Genomic DNA, 12,431 nt, shown 5'->3' with positions numbered 1-12,431 from the left:
ATATCCCGGATATTGGTACTGGGACGGAATTAATGTCCGAGCTGGTTGCACACGTGATCTCTCGGACAGGTACGCGGATCTTGCTGGCCAGAGAAGAACTTCAGTATCACGCAGGTGACTCGTACCATGTGTGGAACAGCATTGTCGTATGGAGAAACGATAATGTGGCATGAGAGGTAGAGAACACAGATTGTCCGTGACGAACCGTTGTGCTGTTACAGTTCCCTTCATTAGTATGGACCGTGACCTGAAGTCATAACCGATGGCTCCCACACCAAGGTGCCAGTAGTAGCTCCGGTGTGCCTCTCAAAAACATTGGAAGAATGTGACCTCTCCCCAGGTCGCCGCCACATCGCTGGCGGTGGTTATTCGGCGTAGTGGGGAACCGTGATTTCTCGTTGAAAACAGTGTGACGCTAATCATCACCAGTCCTTGCTTCCCAGTAATGTCATCACATATAACGTAGCCGTTTGCTTTGTTTTGTTAATAGTATCCTACGCGTGTTATGGTAATTCCATAGTCTGGCTGTTGCTCGTCTCTGGGCAATGGTGGAAAACGGTACAGAATATTGCAAGAAGTCCATTACTTGTTCTCGGATGGCAAGTGCAGATGTGAAGGGGTGAGGACGTGATTCTTGCACAATCCGGCGATCCTCCACTGCGATGGTCAGACATGTTTGTCTGGAACCTTGTCGACCGGTATGTCTGCTCTCACGTTCCCGCGAAATCCAACGCTGAAACACTGTCACATCCGAACGTCTCACAAGTTTGAATAATGCACGATTCGACCAGCTGGACAAATGCAGACCCATAATGAGGCCCCTTTTAAACTCCGCTAGGTGCCGATAACGCTGTCTCATACGAGACAAAATCCCTCACAGTGATCATTCAACATCTGACGCTGTTCAGGCCCCTTTTACACCCTCTGTGCCTTGGTAACAGCACTAAACACGAAGAACACTAATGCATTCTGTGGGACACACTACCTGTCACAGAGAATTACAAATATGGTCATTTATGTGCCAGGAAACTGTGTGTTCGTTTATGAAGTTGCACCGACATCCGACTTTTTTTTATCAGGCAGTGTGTTTAACTGATAATGCTGAGTATTCGTAAGTGAAACTAAAGAAATTTTGATATGCACGGAGCCAAACAGACACTCATAGTTCCATCTTTCGCTTGCCTATAAGAAAAAAGGTAGGAAGCGACTTTTGCGTCCCATTATATACGGCGCACGAGCTCAGTTTGATAAGGATACACGAGAAATCGATAGCGGTCAATTTGAGAAAAAATGGTTCAAATGGCTCTGAGCACTATGGGACTTGACTTCTGAGGTCATCAGTCCCCTAGGACTTAGAACTACTTAAACCTAACTAACCTAAGGACATCACACACATCCATGCCCGAGGCAGGATTCGAACCTGCGACCGTAGCGGTCGCGCGGTTCCAGACTGTAGCGCCTAGAACCGCTCGACCACTCCGGCCGGCGCCTGTATAAGACAAGTGTCTGGCGCAGTTGTTTGATCGGTTACTACTGCTACAGTAGCAGGTTATCAAGATTTGAGTGAGTGTGAATGTGGTGTTATAGTCGGCGCACGAGCTACGGGACACAGCATCTTCGAGGTAGCGATGAAGTGGGGACTTTCCCATACGAACATTTCACGAGTGTACCGTGAGCACAAGAATCCGGTAAAACATCGAATCTCCAACATCGCTGCGGCCGGAAAAAGATCCTGCAAGAACGGGACCAACGATGACTGAAGAGAATCGTTCAACGTGACTGAAGTGCAAATTGCTGCAGATTTCAATGCTGAGCCATCAACAAGCGTCAGCATGCGAACCATTCACCGAAACGTAATAGATACGGGCTTCCGGAGCCGAAGGCCTGCTCCTGTACCCTTCATGACTGCAAAACACAGAGCTTTACGCCTCGCCTGGGCCCGTAAACCCCCTCATTGGACTGCTGATGTCTGGAACCATGTTGCCGGGTCGGACGAGTCTCGTTTTAAATTATATCGAGCGGATGGACGTGTACGGCCGGCCAATTTGAAGGAACTGTGACCACATTCGCCTGAGCCTCACTCCTCTGAAAGAGTAACCATTACATCCTTACATGTGGAGTAGGTGGGATTCAGGAACTGTGAATATTGGGACACTGTCCGCGTTTTCCCACACTGCACCAATAAATGTCACAACTAGACACGTGAGGATTTGTTTTCTTCTGAAAAAGATTTAAAAATTGCTGGATTTAGTGGCACTGTACATGTCTACATTTGTATTGTTTTTACGTTAATGTGGTTCGGTAGGTCTGTTGTGCAGTGCCAAACCACAAATCCAATAGTCGTGAGTTTGATCCTCAGTCGGCAATAGGATTTTTATCTGTCGCTATCACTCCTTTCCCCTCTGACAGTGTCTGCATCGTGGTCAAATGTCGAAATTAAACTCCAGGTCTCCCTGTATCTAGCTGGGTAACGCAGTTCGAAGATTGGAGGAAGGCAACACCATGCCACCACCAACAGAACCACACCTACGCTTGAGGTGACAAAAGTCATGGAATAGTTGCATGCAGTTATACAGATGGCAGCAGTATCACGTACACAAGGTATAAAAATGGTTCAAATGGTTCTGAGCAGTATGGGACTTAACATCTGAGGTCATCAGACCCCTAGAATTTAGAACTACTTAAACCTAACTAACCTAAGGACATCACACACATCCATGCCCGAGGCAGGATTCGAACCTGCGACCGTAGCGGTCGCGCGGTTCCAGACTGAAGTGCCTAGAACCGCTCGGCCACACCGGCCGGCACACAAGGTATGAAACAACAGTGCATTGTTGGAACTTTCATTTGTACTCGGGTGATTCACGTGAAAGGATTACCGACGCGATTATTGCCGACGGACAGAAATTAACAGACTATGAACGGGGAATGGTAGCTGGAGCTAGATGCATGGGATATGCTCTTTAGAAATAGTTTGGGAATTCAATATTCCGAGATTCACAGTCTCAAGGTAGCGCCGAGAATACCAAATTTCAGGCATTGCCTGTCCCCAAAGACAATGCACTGGCCGACGGCGTTCTTTTAACGACCGAGAGCAGCGGCGTTTACGTACAATTTTTGGCGTTAATGGGCTATAACAGCAGACGACCGACGCGAGTGCCCTTGCTAACGGCACAACATCTTTTGCAGCGCCTCTCCTGGGCTCGTGACCATATCGGTTGGACGCTAGACGACTGGAAAACCGTGGGGTGGTCAGATAAGTCCAGATTTCAGTTGGTAAGAGCGGGTGGTAGGGTTCGTGTGCGGCGCAGACCCCACAAAGCCATGAAGCCAAGTTGTCAACAAGGCGCTGTGCAACCTGATGGTGATTTTGTGATGATAAGGGCTGTGTTTACATGGAATTGACTGGATCCTCTGATCCAACTGAACCGATCATTGACTTGAAATGGAGACCATTTGCAGCCACTCATGGACTTCATGTTCTCAAATAACGATGGAAATTTTACGGATGGCAATACGCCACGTCTCTGGCCCACAACTGCTCGCGATTGGTTTGAATAACATTCTGGCTAATTGGAGCGAATAATATGGCCACCCATCGAACATTTATGGGACGTAGCTGAGAGGTCAGTTCGTGAACAAAACACTTTCACAATTCTATCTATCGCTTGCGCCTTTGTCCCGCATTGTGCGCGGGGTTGGCGTGGTTAAATCGGATTTGGCATGTTAATGTGAAGGGGTGGCCGGATGCTCTTCCGGCTACCACCCCACAGCCCCCGGCACGGAATCAGAGTACCCTATCGGTCTGCGTCCAGTGTAAATCATGGAAAAGTGCGGATGTGTTTCAAATGTCTGTGAGTCGTGTAACTGAGGCGGGACTTGGATACCAGCCCGGTATTCACCTAGAGGGATGTAGAAAACCGCCTAAAAACCACATCCAGGCAAGCCGGCACACTGACTCTCGTCGTTAACCCAGCGGGCGGATTCGATCCGGGGCCGGCCGCCTACCCGAGTCCAGGAAGCAGCGCATTAACGCTCTCGGCTAACCTGGCGGGTCAAAACACTTTCACAGTTATGACCGGCTAAAGGAACAGCGTTGCTCAAAATTTCTGCAGGGGACTTTCAATGGCTTGTTGAGTCCATGCCGTGTCAACTTGTGCACTATGCCAGGCAAAAGGAGTTATCCCATGACGTTTGTGTCCCCCCCCCCCCCTCCCCTCCAATATATAGAAGAGTTGGCAAAAGAAGATCCCAGACAGCTGTAGTGGGCTTGGCATGCTGCTTTGCGCGTCTGCTTCAACCAGCCACATAACGCGATTTTATTTACGGCTCTATGGCAACGCCTCAGTGTTGCCGTAGTTCTATAGACAATTGTTGTTCTCGTGTGCAGACGTTTGCGCTTCGCATTTGAAAGCTGGCAACAATGCTGCCAGCTGTCACGAATGTTTTTTCATCTACTCTGCACCGAGCTAGGTGGCGCAGTGGTTAGCACACTGGACTCGCATTCGGGAGGACTACGGTTCAATCCCGCGTCCGGCCATCCTGATTTAGGTTTTCCGTGATTTCCTTAAGTCGCTCCAGGTAAATCATGGGATAGTTCCTTTCAAAGGGCACGACTGACTCCCTTCTCCATCCTACCCAATCCGATGAGACCGATGACCTCCCTGTCTGGTCTCCTCCCCCAAAACAACCCAACCAACCACAATCTACTCTGCTAGAGTCGGTTTGGTGTGGTGTGGTGTTCGGGAGTGTTGACAGCTTTGCCGTTTATGTTTTCTGTGATATTAATGGTTGTGAAATAACCAGTCCATATTGTCGAAACTCTCGTTGTCCTCTAATAACGAGATAATCTTCCGCGAAAGATGACAATGTTACCTGACACTATTTGCAGTTGTCCCTTGAATTTACACTTCCTGGCGGATTAAAACGGAAACGGATCTTTGCGTATTTTGGGCAACAAGGTTTCACCAGAAACATACGAAGACCTCTCACGAACCGTCGCAATGATCTGCCTATTTCTCTCCACCAACTTCTTGAATTTCTTTGAGATTGTTCCCAAGATCTTACGAGAAGTATCACATCTGGCAGAACGGACTTAAAAGACAGGAATGTGCGACTGGGTGTCGGACAAGGACTCGAACCTGTAACTGTGCGTGGCACTGCTTTAATCTGCATGCGAGGTTCAGTTTCGCCTACACTCCGTTGCAGAGTGAAAGGTTCACGTTGCACGACGAGTAACAGAACGGGAACATATTCTATTCTTTCTCGCACTTAGCTAAGACACAAGTTAATCAACCGAGATAAATTAAAAGGAATGACAGAAAGCAATGAATTACACTGGTGGCTGTAAACCGTGTTATTAAACGCTCTCTGCGGGTGGCTGTATTGCCACCGGTTGGAGATTGCATCACCACGCGGTGGTTCGAGAGAAAGAAGCTGGAAATCCAGGGACACTGGGAAAGAAGAGATGCTTGATCGGTGTCAGATTCAGGCAAGTTTTTCGAGAAACCATCGCGAAACCTGGGCGGTTTCGTAATTATCAAGTCGAAGAGATGTGACGCGTCTTTCTTTTACCTAGCTGCTGTAGCCTATTTCTCACATTTTTATCAAGTTAGCATCGTCCCTCGTCTGTGGTATTTGTGTTGAATCTGTCTAATTATGGACCTCTCACTATGCAATTTTTCTTGGTTTCTGTATGATAATTCTTCTGCGTTTGGTTTTATCCTTCTCTTGCAACTGATTATAGCTCTACACGTTTCCTGTTTTAAGTGCCTTTGCAGACTGTCACCTCACTCAAGTGATTCTAATTTTCATTAATTAATTCATATAGTTACTTATTTTAATTGTTGTTATATTGGATGAGCTGTTCAGTTAATCAATTTTCTTCAGCCCCTTTTATGTGCCCTGTGATAGGTCCATCCTGTCTGGATTGCCTCTGACTATTTAGTATTTTTCTGTAGAACTCCATGTGTTTCTTAGTTCGTAGTTGCCATTATCATCTTATTGTATCTTAGAAACTATCCAACAGACTTTTTTTTCTACTTTCTCCTTGTTTCTGTAACACACAGAGAGCAAGTTTTACTACGACGTTGCATTACATAAATATCACGTTTATGATGATTGACTTTTTATTTTAGGTGTTCTTGACTGGTTGGTACGCCATCTTAATGCTTAGAGTGATGTTTCTAAGAAGTAAGAATTTTGGATTTTATTACTTTTTCAAAACTAGGTTTTTGGTATTTTTCACGATAACTGAAGTTATCTTTCAAGAAGAACGTCAGATTATGACAGTGAGAACGCGTATTTGTTCTTATTTATATTTGGTTTCCAGCTTTGTTTGGTGATTAATTAATTAATCGCAGTACGAACTTCGGCCAAACATATGGCACACTGAGGCGAATGTTATAATGCTACTTTTAGGTGTTACTTGTGTCATCTGGATTTGACCGAAACCACAGCCAGATACTGATTTGTTATTATGAAAACTGTGCCTTCTGAATCACATGTGATTTGCAACAGATACAGGGTGAGAATTGTTAAACAATATGAAATAAAATCGTCATAATTTCTGAACGTTTTGGGTTAGGACGTTCAAACTGCGCTGTTCGCCGCGGGGTATGATGGGAATTGCACTGAAGAGCCAGAGAAAATGGTACACCTGCCTAATATCGTGCGGAGCCCCTGAGAGGACGCAGAAGTGCCTCAACACGAGGTGGCATGGAAACGACTAACGTCTGGAGGGAACTGACACCATGAATCCTGAGGGGCTGTCCATAAATCCGTAAGAGTAAGAGGTGTGGAGATCTCTTCTGAACAGCACGTTGCAAGGCATCTCGGATACGCTCAATAATGTTCATGTCTGGGGAGGTTGGTGGCCAGCGGAAGTGTTTAAACTCAGAAGAGTGTTCTTGGAGCCACTGTGTAGCAATTATGCACGTGTGGGGTGTCGTATTGTCCTGCTGGAACTGCCCAAGTCCGTCGGAATGCACAGTGGACATGAATGGATGCAGGTGACCACACAGGATGCTCACGTACGTGTCACCTACCAGAGTCCTATCTAGACGTATCAGAGGTCCCACATCACTGCAACTATACATGCCTGACGCCGTTACTGAGCCTCCACCAGCTTGAACAGTCCCCTGCTGAAATCCAGGGACCATGGTTGGTTGGTTTGGGGAAGGAGACCAGACAGCGTGGTCATCGGTCTCATCGGATTAGGGAAGGATGGGGAAGGAAGTCGGCCGTGCCCTTTCAGAGGAACCATCCCGGCATTTGCCTGGAGTGATTTAGGGAAATCACGGAAAACCTAAATCAGGATGGCCGGACGCGGGATTGAACCGTCGTCCTTCCGAATGCGAGTCCAGTGTCTAACCACTGCGCCACCTCGCTCGGTCCAGGGACCATGGATTCATGATGTTGTTCCCATACCCGTACACGTCCATACTCTGGGTACAATTTGAAACGAGACTCGTCCGACCAGGCAACATGTTTCCAGTCATCAACAGACCAAAGTCGGGTTTGACGGACCCAGGTGTGGCGTAAAGTTTTGTGTCGTGCAGTCATCAAGGGTACATGAGTGGGCATTCGGCTCAGAAAGCCCATATTGATGATGTTTCGTCGAATGGTTCTCACGCTGACACTTGTTGATAGCCCAGCATTGAAATGTGCCAGCGATTTGCGGAAGGGTTGCACTTGTGTCACGTTGAACGATTCTCTTCAGTCGTCGTTGGTTCCATTCTTGCGGGATCTTTTTCCGCCCGCAGCAATGTCGAAATTTGATGTTTTACAAGATACCTGATATTCACGGTACACTCAAGAAATGGAAGTACGGGAAAATCCGCACTTCATCGCTACCTCGGAGATGTTGTGCCCCATCGCTCGTGTGCCGACTATAACAGCAGGTATAAAGTCACGTAAATCTTGACAACCTGCCATTGTAGCATCAGTAACTGATCTAAGAACTGTGGGAGACACTTGTTGTCTCACGTAGGCGTTGCCGACCGCAGCGCCGTATTCTGCCGGTTTGCGTATCTCTGTATTTGAAAACACGTGCTTATACCAGTTTCTTTGGCGCTTCAGTGTAGAATGGTTTGATTTAGAGACGAAGCCCACATTCATTCGGATGGGTTCGTCAATAGGCAAAATGGCGCATTTGGAGGACTGAGAATACGCACTTCAAGAACGAAAAGTCTCTTCGGCCTTAACGGGTGACTGTGTGGTGTGGAATGTCCAGTCACGGAATGATCGGTGCGTTATTCCTCGATGGCACGGTGGCTATCGAACGGTACTTGAAGGTTTTAGAAGACGATTTCATCCCCAATATCCAAAGTCACAAGAAATTATATTAATACCTTCAGCTGCTGACGGGCATTGATATATATCAACGGGGACAGGTGAATATGTGTGCCCTGACAGGGACTGGATCCCGGGATCTCCTGCTTACATGGCAGACGCAACTATCCATCTGAACCACCGAGGGCACAGAGGATAGCGCGACTGCAGGGACTACCTCGCGCACGTCTCCCGCGAGACCCAGATTCTCACCTTGTATGTCCACACACTACATTCGTAGTGTCCCTACCCAACACAAAGTGAGAATGTGGATCTAGCGGGAGGCGTGTGCGAGATAGTCCCTGCAGTCGCACTATCCTCTGTGCCCTCGGTGGCTCAGATGGATAGAGCGTCTGCAATGTAAGCAGGAGATCCCGGGTTCGAGTCCCGGTCGGGGGACACATTTTCACCTCTCCCTGTTGATATATATCAACGCCCATCAGCAGCTGAAGGTATTAATATAATTTCTAATTTCGTTCTAGACGGCTGCAGGCCGGCCATCTATGGTGTCTGTTCTTTCGGACATGTCCGAAAGAACGGGCACCATATCCATATAAGTATATAGTTCTGACAATATCGGCCATGATCTTCTTTTTCTGTGCGGATGCACACGTGTTACCCGAACTTTTACGGGAGTTGATAAGAATGTCTTCCACGAGTAATAAGTGTGTTGGGGTGGGACACTACGAATGTAGTGTGTGGACATATAAGGTGAGAATGTGGATCTCGCGGGAGGCGTGAGCGAGATAGTCCCTGCAATCGCACTATCCTCTGTGCCCTCGATGGCTCAGATGGATAGATCGTCTGCCATGTAAGAAGGAGATCCGGAGTTCGAGTCCTGGTCGGGGCACACATTTTCACCTGTCCCCGTTGATATATATCAACGCCCGTCGGCAGCTGAAGGTATTAATATAATTTCTAATTTCGTTCTAGACGGCTGCAGGTCATCTATGGTGTCTGTTCTTTCGGCCATGTCCGAAAGAACGGACGCTATATCCATATAAGTATAAAGTCACAAGATGTTCATCCAAGACGTGGCTCGACCCCATCGAAGCAGGAGAGTGTTTGATGTCCCGGAGGAGCACTTTGGGTATCGCATTCTGGCTCTGGAGTACCCAGAGCCCACTGGCATGGGCCTCGATTGGCCGTCATATTCTCCGGATCTGAACACATGCGACTCCTTTTTGTGGGGCTATACTAAAGACAAGGTGTACAGCAATTAGATTAGATTAGTACTTGTTCCATAGATCATGAATACGACACTTTGTAATGATGTGGAACGTGTCAGATTAATAAAAGGTGTCTATACAAGATATTACATTACACAAAATATTACATGACACTCTATATTTTTTATTTTTTTTGTGGGTGTTGGGGAAATTATCCACTTAATCTATCCAAAAATTCATCTAATGAGTAGGAGGAGTTGCCATTAAGAAATTCTTTTAATTTCCTTTTAAATGCTATACGGCTATCTGTCAGACTTTTGATGCTATTAGGTAAGTGACCAAAGACTTTTTTGGCAGCATAATTTACCCCCTTCTGAGCCAAAGTCAGAGTTAACCTTGAGTAGTGAAGATCATCCTTTCTCCTAGTGTTGTAGCCATGTACGCTGCTATTACTTTTTAATTCGTTCGGGTCGTTAATAACAAATTTCATAAGTGAATATATATATATATATATATATATATATATATATATATATATATATATAGTGAGGCTACAGTGAAGATCTCTAGCTCTTTAAATAAGTGTCTGCAGGATGATCTTGGCTGAGCTCCAGCAATTATTCTGATTACACGCTTTTGTGCAATGAATACTCTTTTACTCAATGATGAGTTACCCCATAATATGTTGCCATACGAAAGCAGAGAATGAAAATAGGCGTGGTAAGCTATTTACTCAGAAGTATATCTCCAAAATTTGCAACGACCCTAATAGCATAAGTAGCTGAACCAAACGTTTCAGCAGATCCTCAGTGTGTTTTTTCCAGTTCAACCCCTCATCAATGCATACACCTAGAAATTTTGAATATTCTACCTTAGCTACCGATTTCTGATCGAAGTCTATATTTATTAATGGTGTCATTCCATTTACTGTGTGGAACTGTATATACTGTGTTTTGTCAAAGTTTAATGAGAGCCCATTTGCAGAGAACCACTTAATGATTTTCTGAAAAACATCGTTTACAATTTCACCAGTTAATTCTCGTCTGTTGGGTGTGATAGCAATAACCCAAAGGCGATTACTGAGCTGAAAAAAGCCATTCAGGAGGTGATCGATAGTATTCATGTTCCGACACTTCAGCAGGTCATGCATAATTTCGTTATTCGTCTGCGCCACATCATCGCCAATGATGGCAATATCGAACATGTCATGACCTAAATCCGAATATCTGTAGTGACGTTCATGTGTTGAATCAAGTGTGTGTACGCCGTAGTTTGTAACTAATTTACGTTTTTTTCATACAATTTTTTTATTGGTCCAGTTTTATCATATAGCACAAATTGTACAACTGATATTGGACAGGTCAATGATAAGTTACAATAATACTTAGTATTAGCAATGAAAATTAGGTACCTACTACAGTTAATTTTGTTACTTATTCAGAAATTCTCTGACAGAATAGAAACAGTGCGTTATTAGAAATGCCTTTAGTTTAGCTTTAAATATTGGATGAGTAGTATTTTTTATTTCCTCTGGTATCTTATTGTGTAGTATCACACCAATGTAATTATGCTCCTCTGATAGGTGATTGTTCTGTGATATTTTTGATGTATATTTGTTTCCCTTCTGGTACTATAGTTGTTTACACTTTTGTTCTGTAGCAGTTTGCCTGTTTTTAGGAGGTAGTCCCTAGTGAACAAGTTAGTTTCATAAATGAATAAACTTGGAACATTTAGAACACCAAACTCAGTAAAATGGGATTTACAGGACTCCATCTTTTTAAGGCCACAAATTATTCTTAAACCTCTTTTTTGCATTCTAAAAACCTTCACACTGTGCGTTGAGTATCCCCAGAAAATGATCCCATATCGGATTAGTGAGTGGAACTGTGCATAGTATGCCTGCAGTACTGTTGTTTTGCTTGTTGTAGCCTTTAAAATTCTTAGGCCATAGCACACAGATGATAGTTTTCTACACAAGTTATTTATATATGTGTCCCACTTTAAGCCTTGCTGAACCCAAAGACCCAAGAATTTTGTGACACTTATATTTTCTAGGGGATCATTTTTTAATTGGACTTGAATAGACATTTGATTAGTTGGAGGAATTAAATGAAAATCGACACACAAAGTTTTTTAAGTATTTATAATGAGTTTGTTTTTTGTGAACCACTCAGAAAGTCTTTTCATATAGCTTTCTGCTGTGGACCGCAAAGTTTCTGGACTGGATTCAGTGAGCAATATGTAGGTGTCATCGGCAAACAGGATAGTTTTTGTGGGACTCATATATTCAACTAAGTCGTCCACATAAATCAAGAAGAGTAGTGGACCTAAGATTGAGCCCTGTGGTACACCATATTTTATTAGTAATTCCCTAGAAAGAAAGGAGTTGTTTCTTGTTTTATTCATTTTGTTGAATTCATACTGAAGTGATACTTTCTTCCTGCGGTTTTTTAGGTATGAACACAACCAGCTATGTGCTACACCTCTTACTCCTCGTCTTTCTAATTTTTCGAGCAGAATGTTATGGTCCAGGACGTCAAAGACTTTTGATAGATCTAGAAAAATACCTGCAGCTAATTTATGTTGATCAAGGGATTTTAAAATGCAGTCTAAGAATTCGAAAATTGCTGTCTGTGTCGATTTAGACTTTCTAAAACCATGTTGTTGTACTGTAAGAGGTGCGTATTTATTTATGAAACTTAAAAGCCTGTCATAGAAGAGTTTTTCTAGAATTTTTTAGAAGGAACTTAACTGTGACACGGGTCGGTAGTAGAGGTGGGTAATTCGCGAACGAACGGGTGCAAAGGAACGGTTCACCAAGATAAACGAAAGGACCGAGGAACGAATTTCAAGGAACGATCGGTTCGTGGTTCACTTCGGTCGCGGTGGTCTACTTATAGTTCCCGGGAACGAGGAACGATCGGTTCATAG

At 44.7% G+C, this 12,431-nt stretch overlaps 1 protein-coding gene and 1 non-coding gene across 2 annotated transcripts in view; one reads left to right on the top strand and one right to left on the bottom strand.

Annotated features, from left to right (window-relative positions):
• The window catches only part of LOC124605296 (protein white-like), a 278,052-nt gene that overhangs the window by 56,515 nt on the left and 209,106 nt on the right, over positions 1 to 12,431 (bottom strand). The window lies entirely within an intron of this gene.
• On the top strand, positions 8,657 to 8,730 carry Trnat-ugu. Its single transcript has one exon. It is a non-coding gene; the product is annotated as a tRNA-Thr (tRNA).

Source organism: Schistocerca americana, chromosome 3 (genome assembly GCF_021461395.2).
Source record: "Schistocerca americana isolate TAMUIC-IGC-003095 chromosome 3, iqSchAmer2.1, whole genome shotgun sequence".
NCBI lineage: Eukaryota > Metazoa > Arthropoda > Insecta > Orthoptera > Acrididae > Schistocerca > Schistocerca americana.
This window is presented reverse-complemented; position numbering and strand designations above follow the sequence as displayed.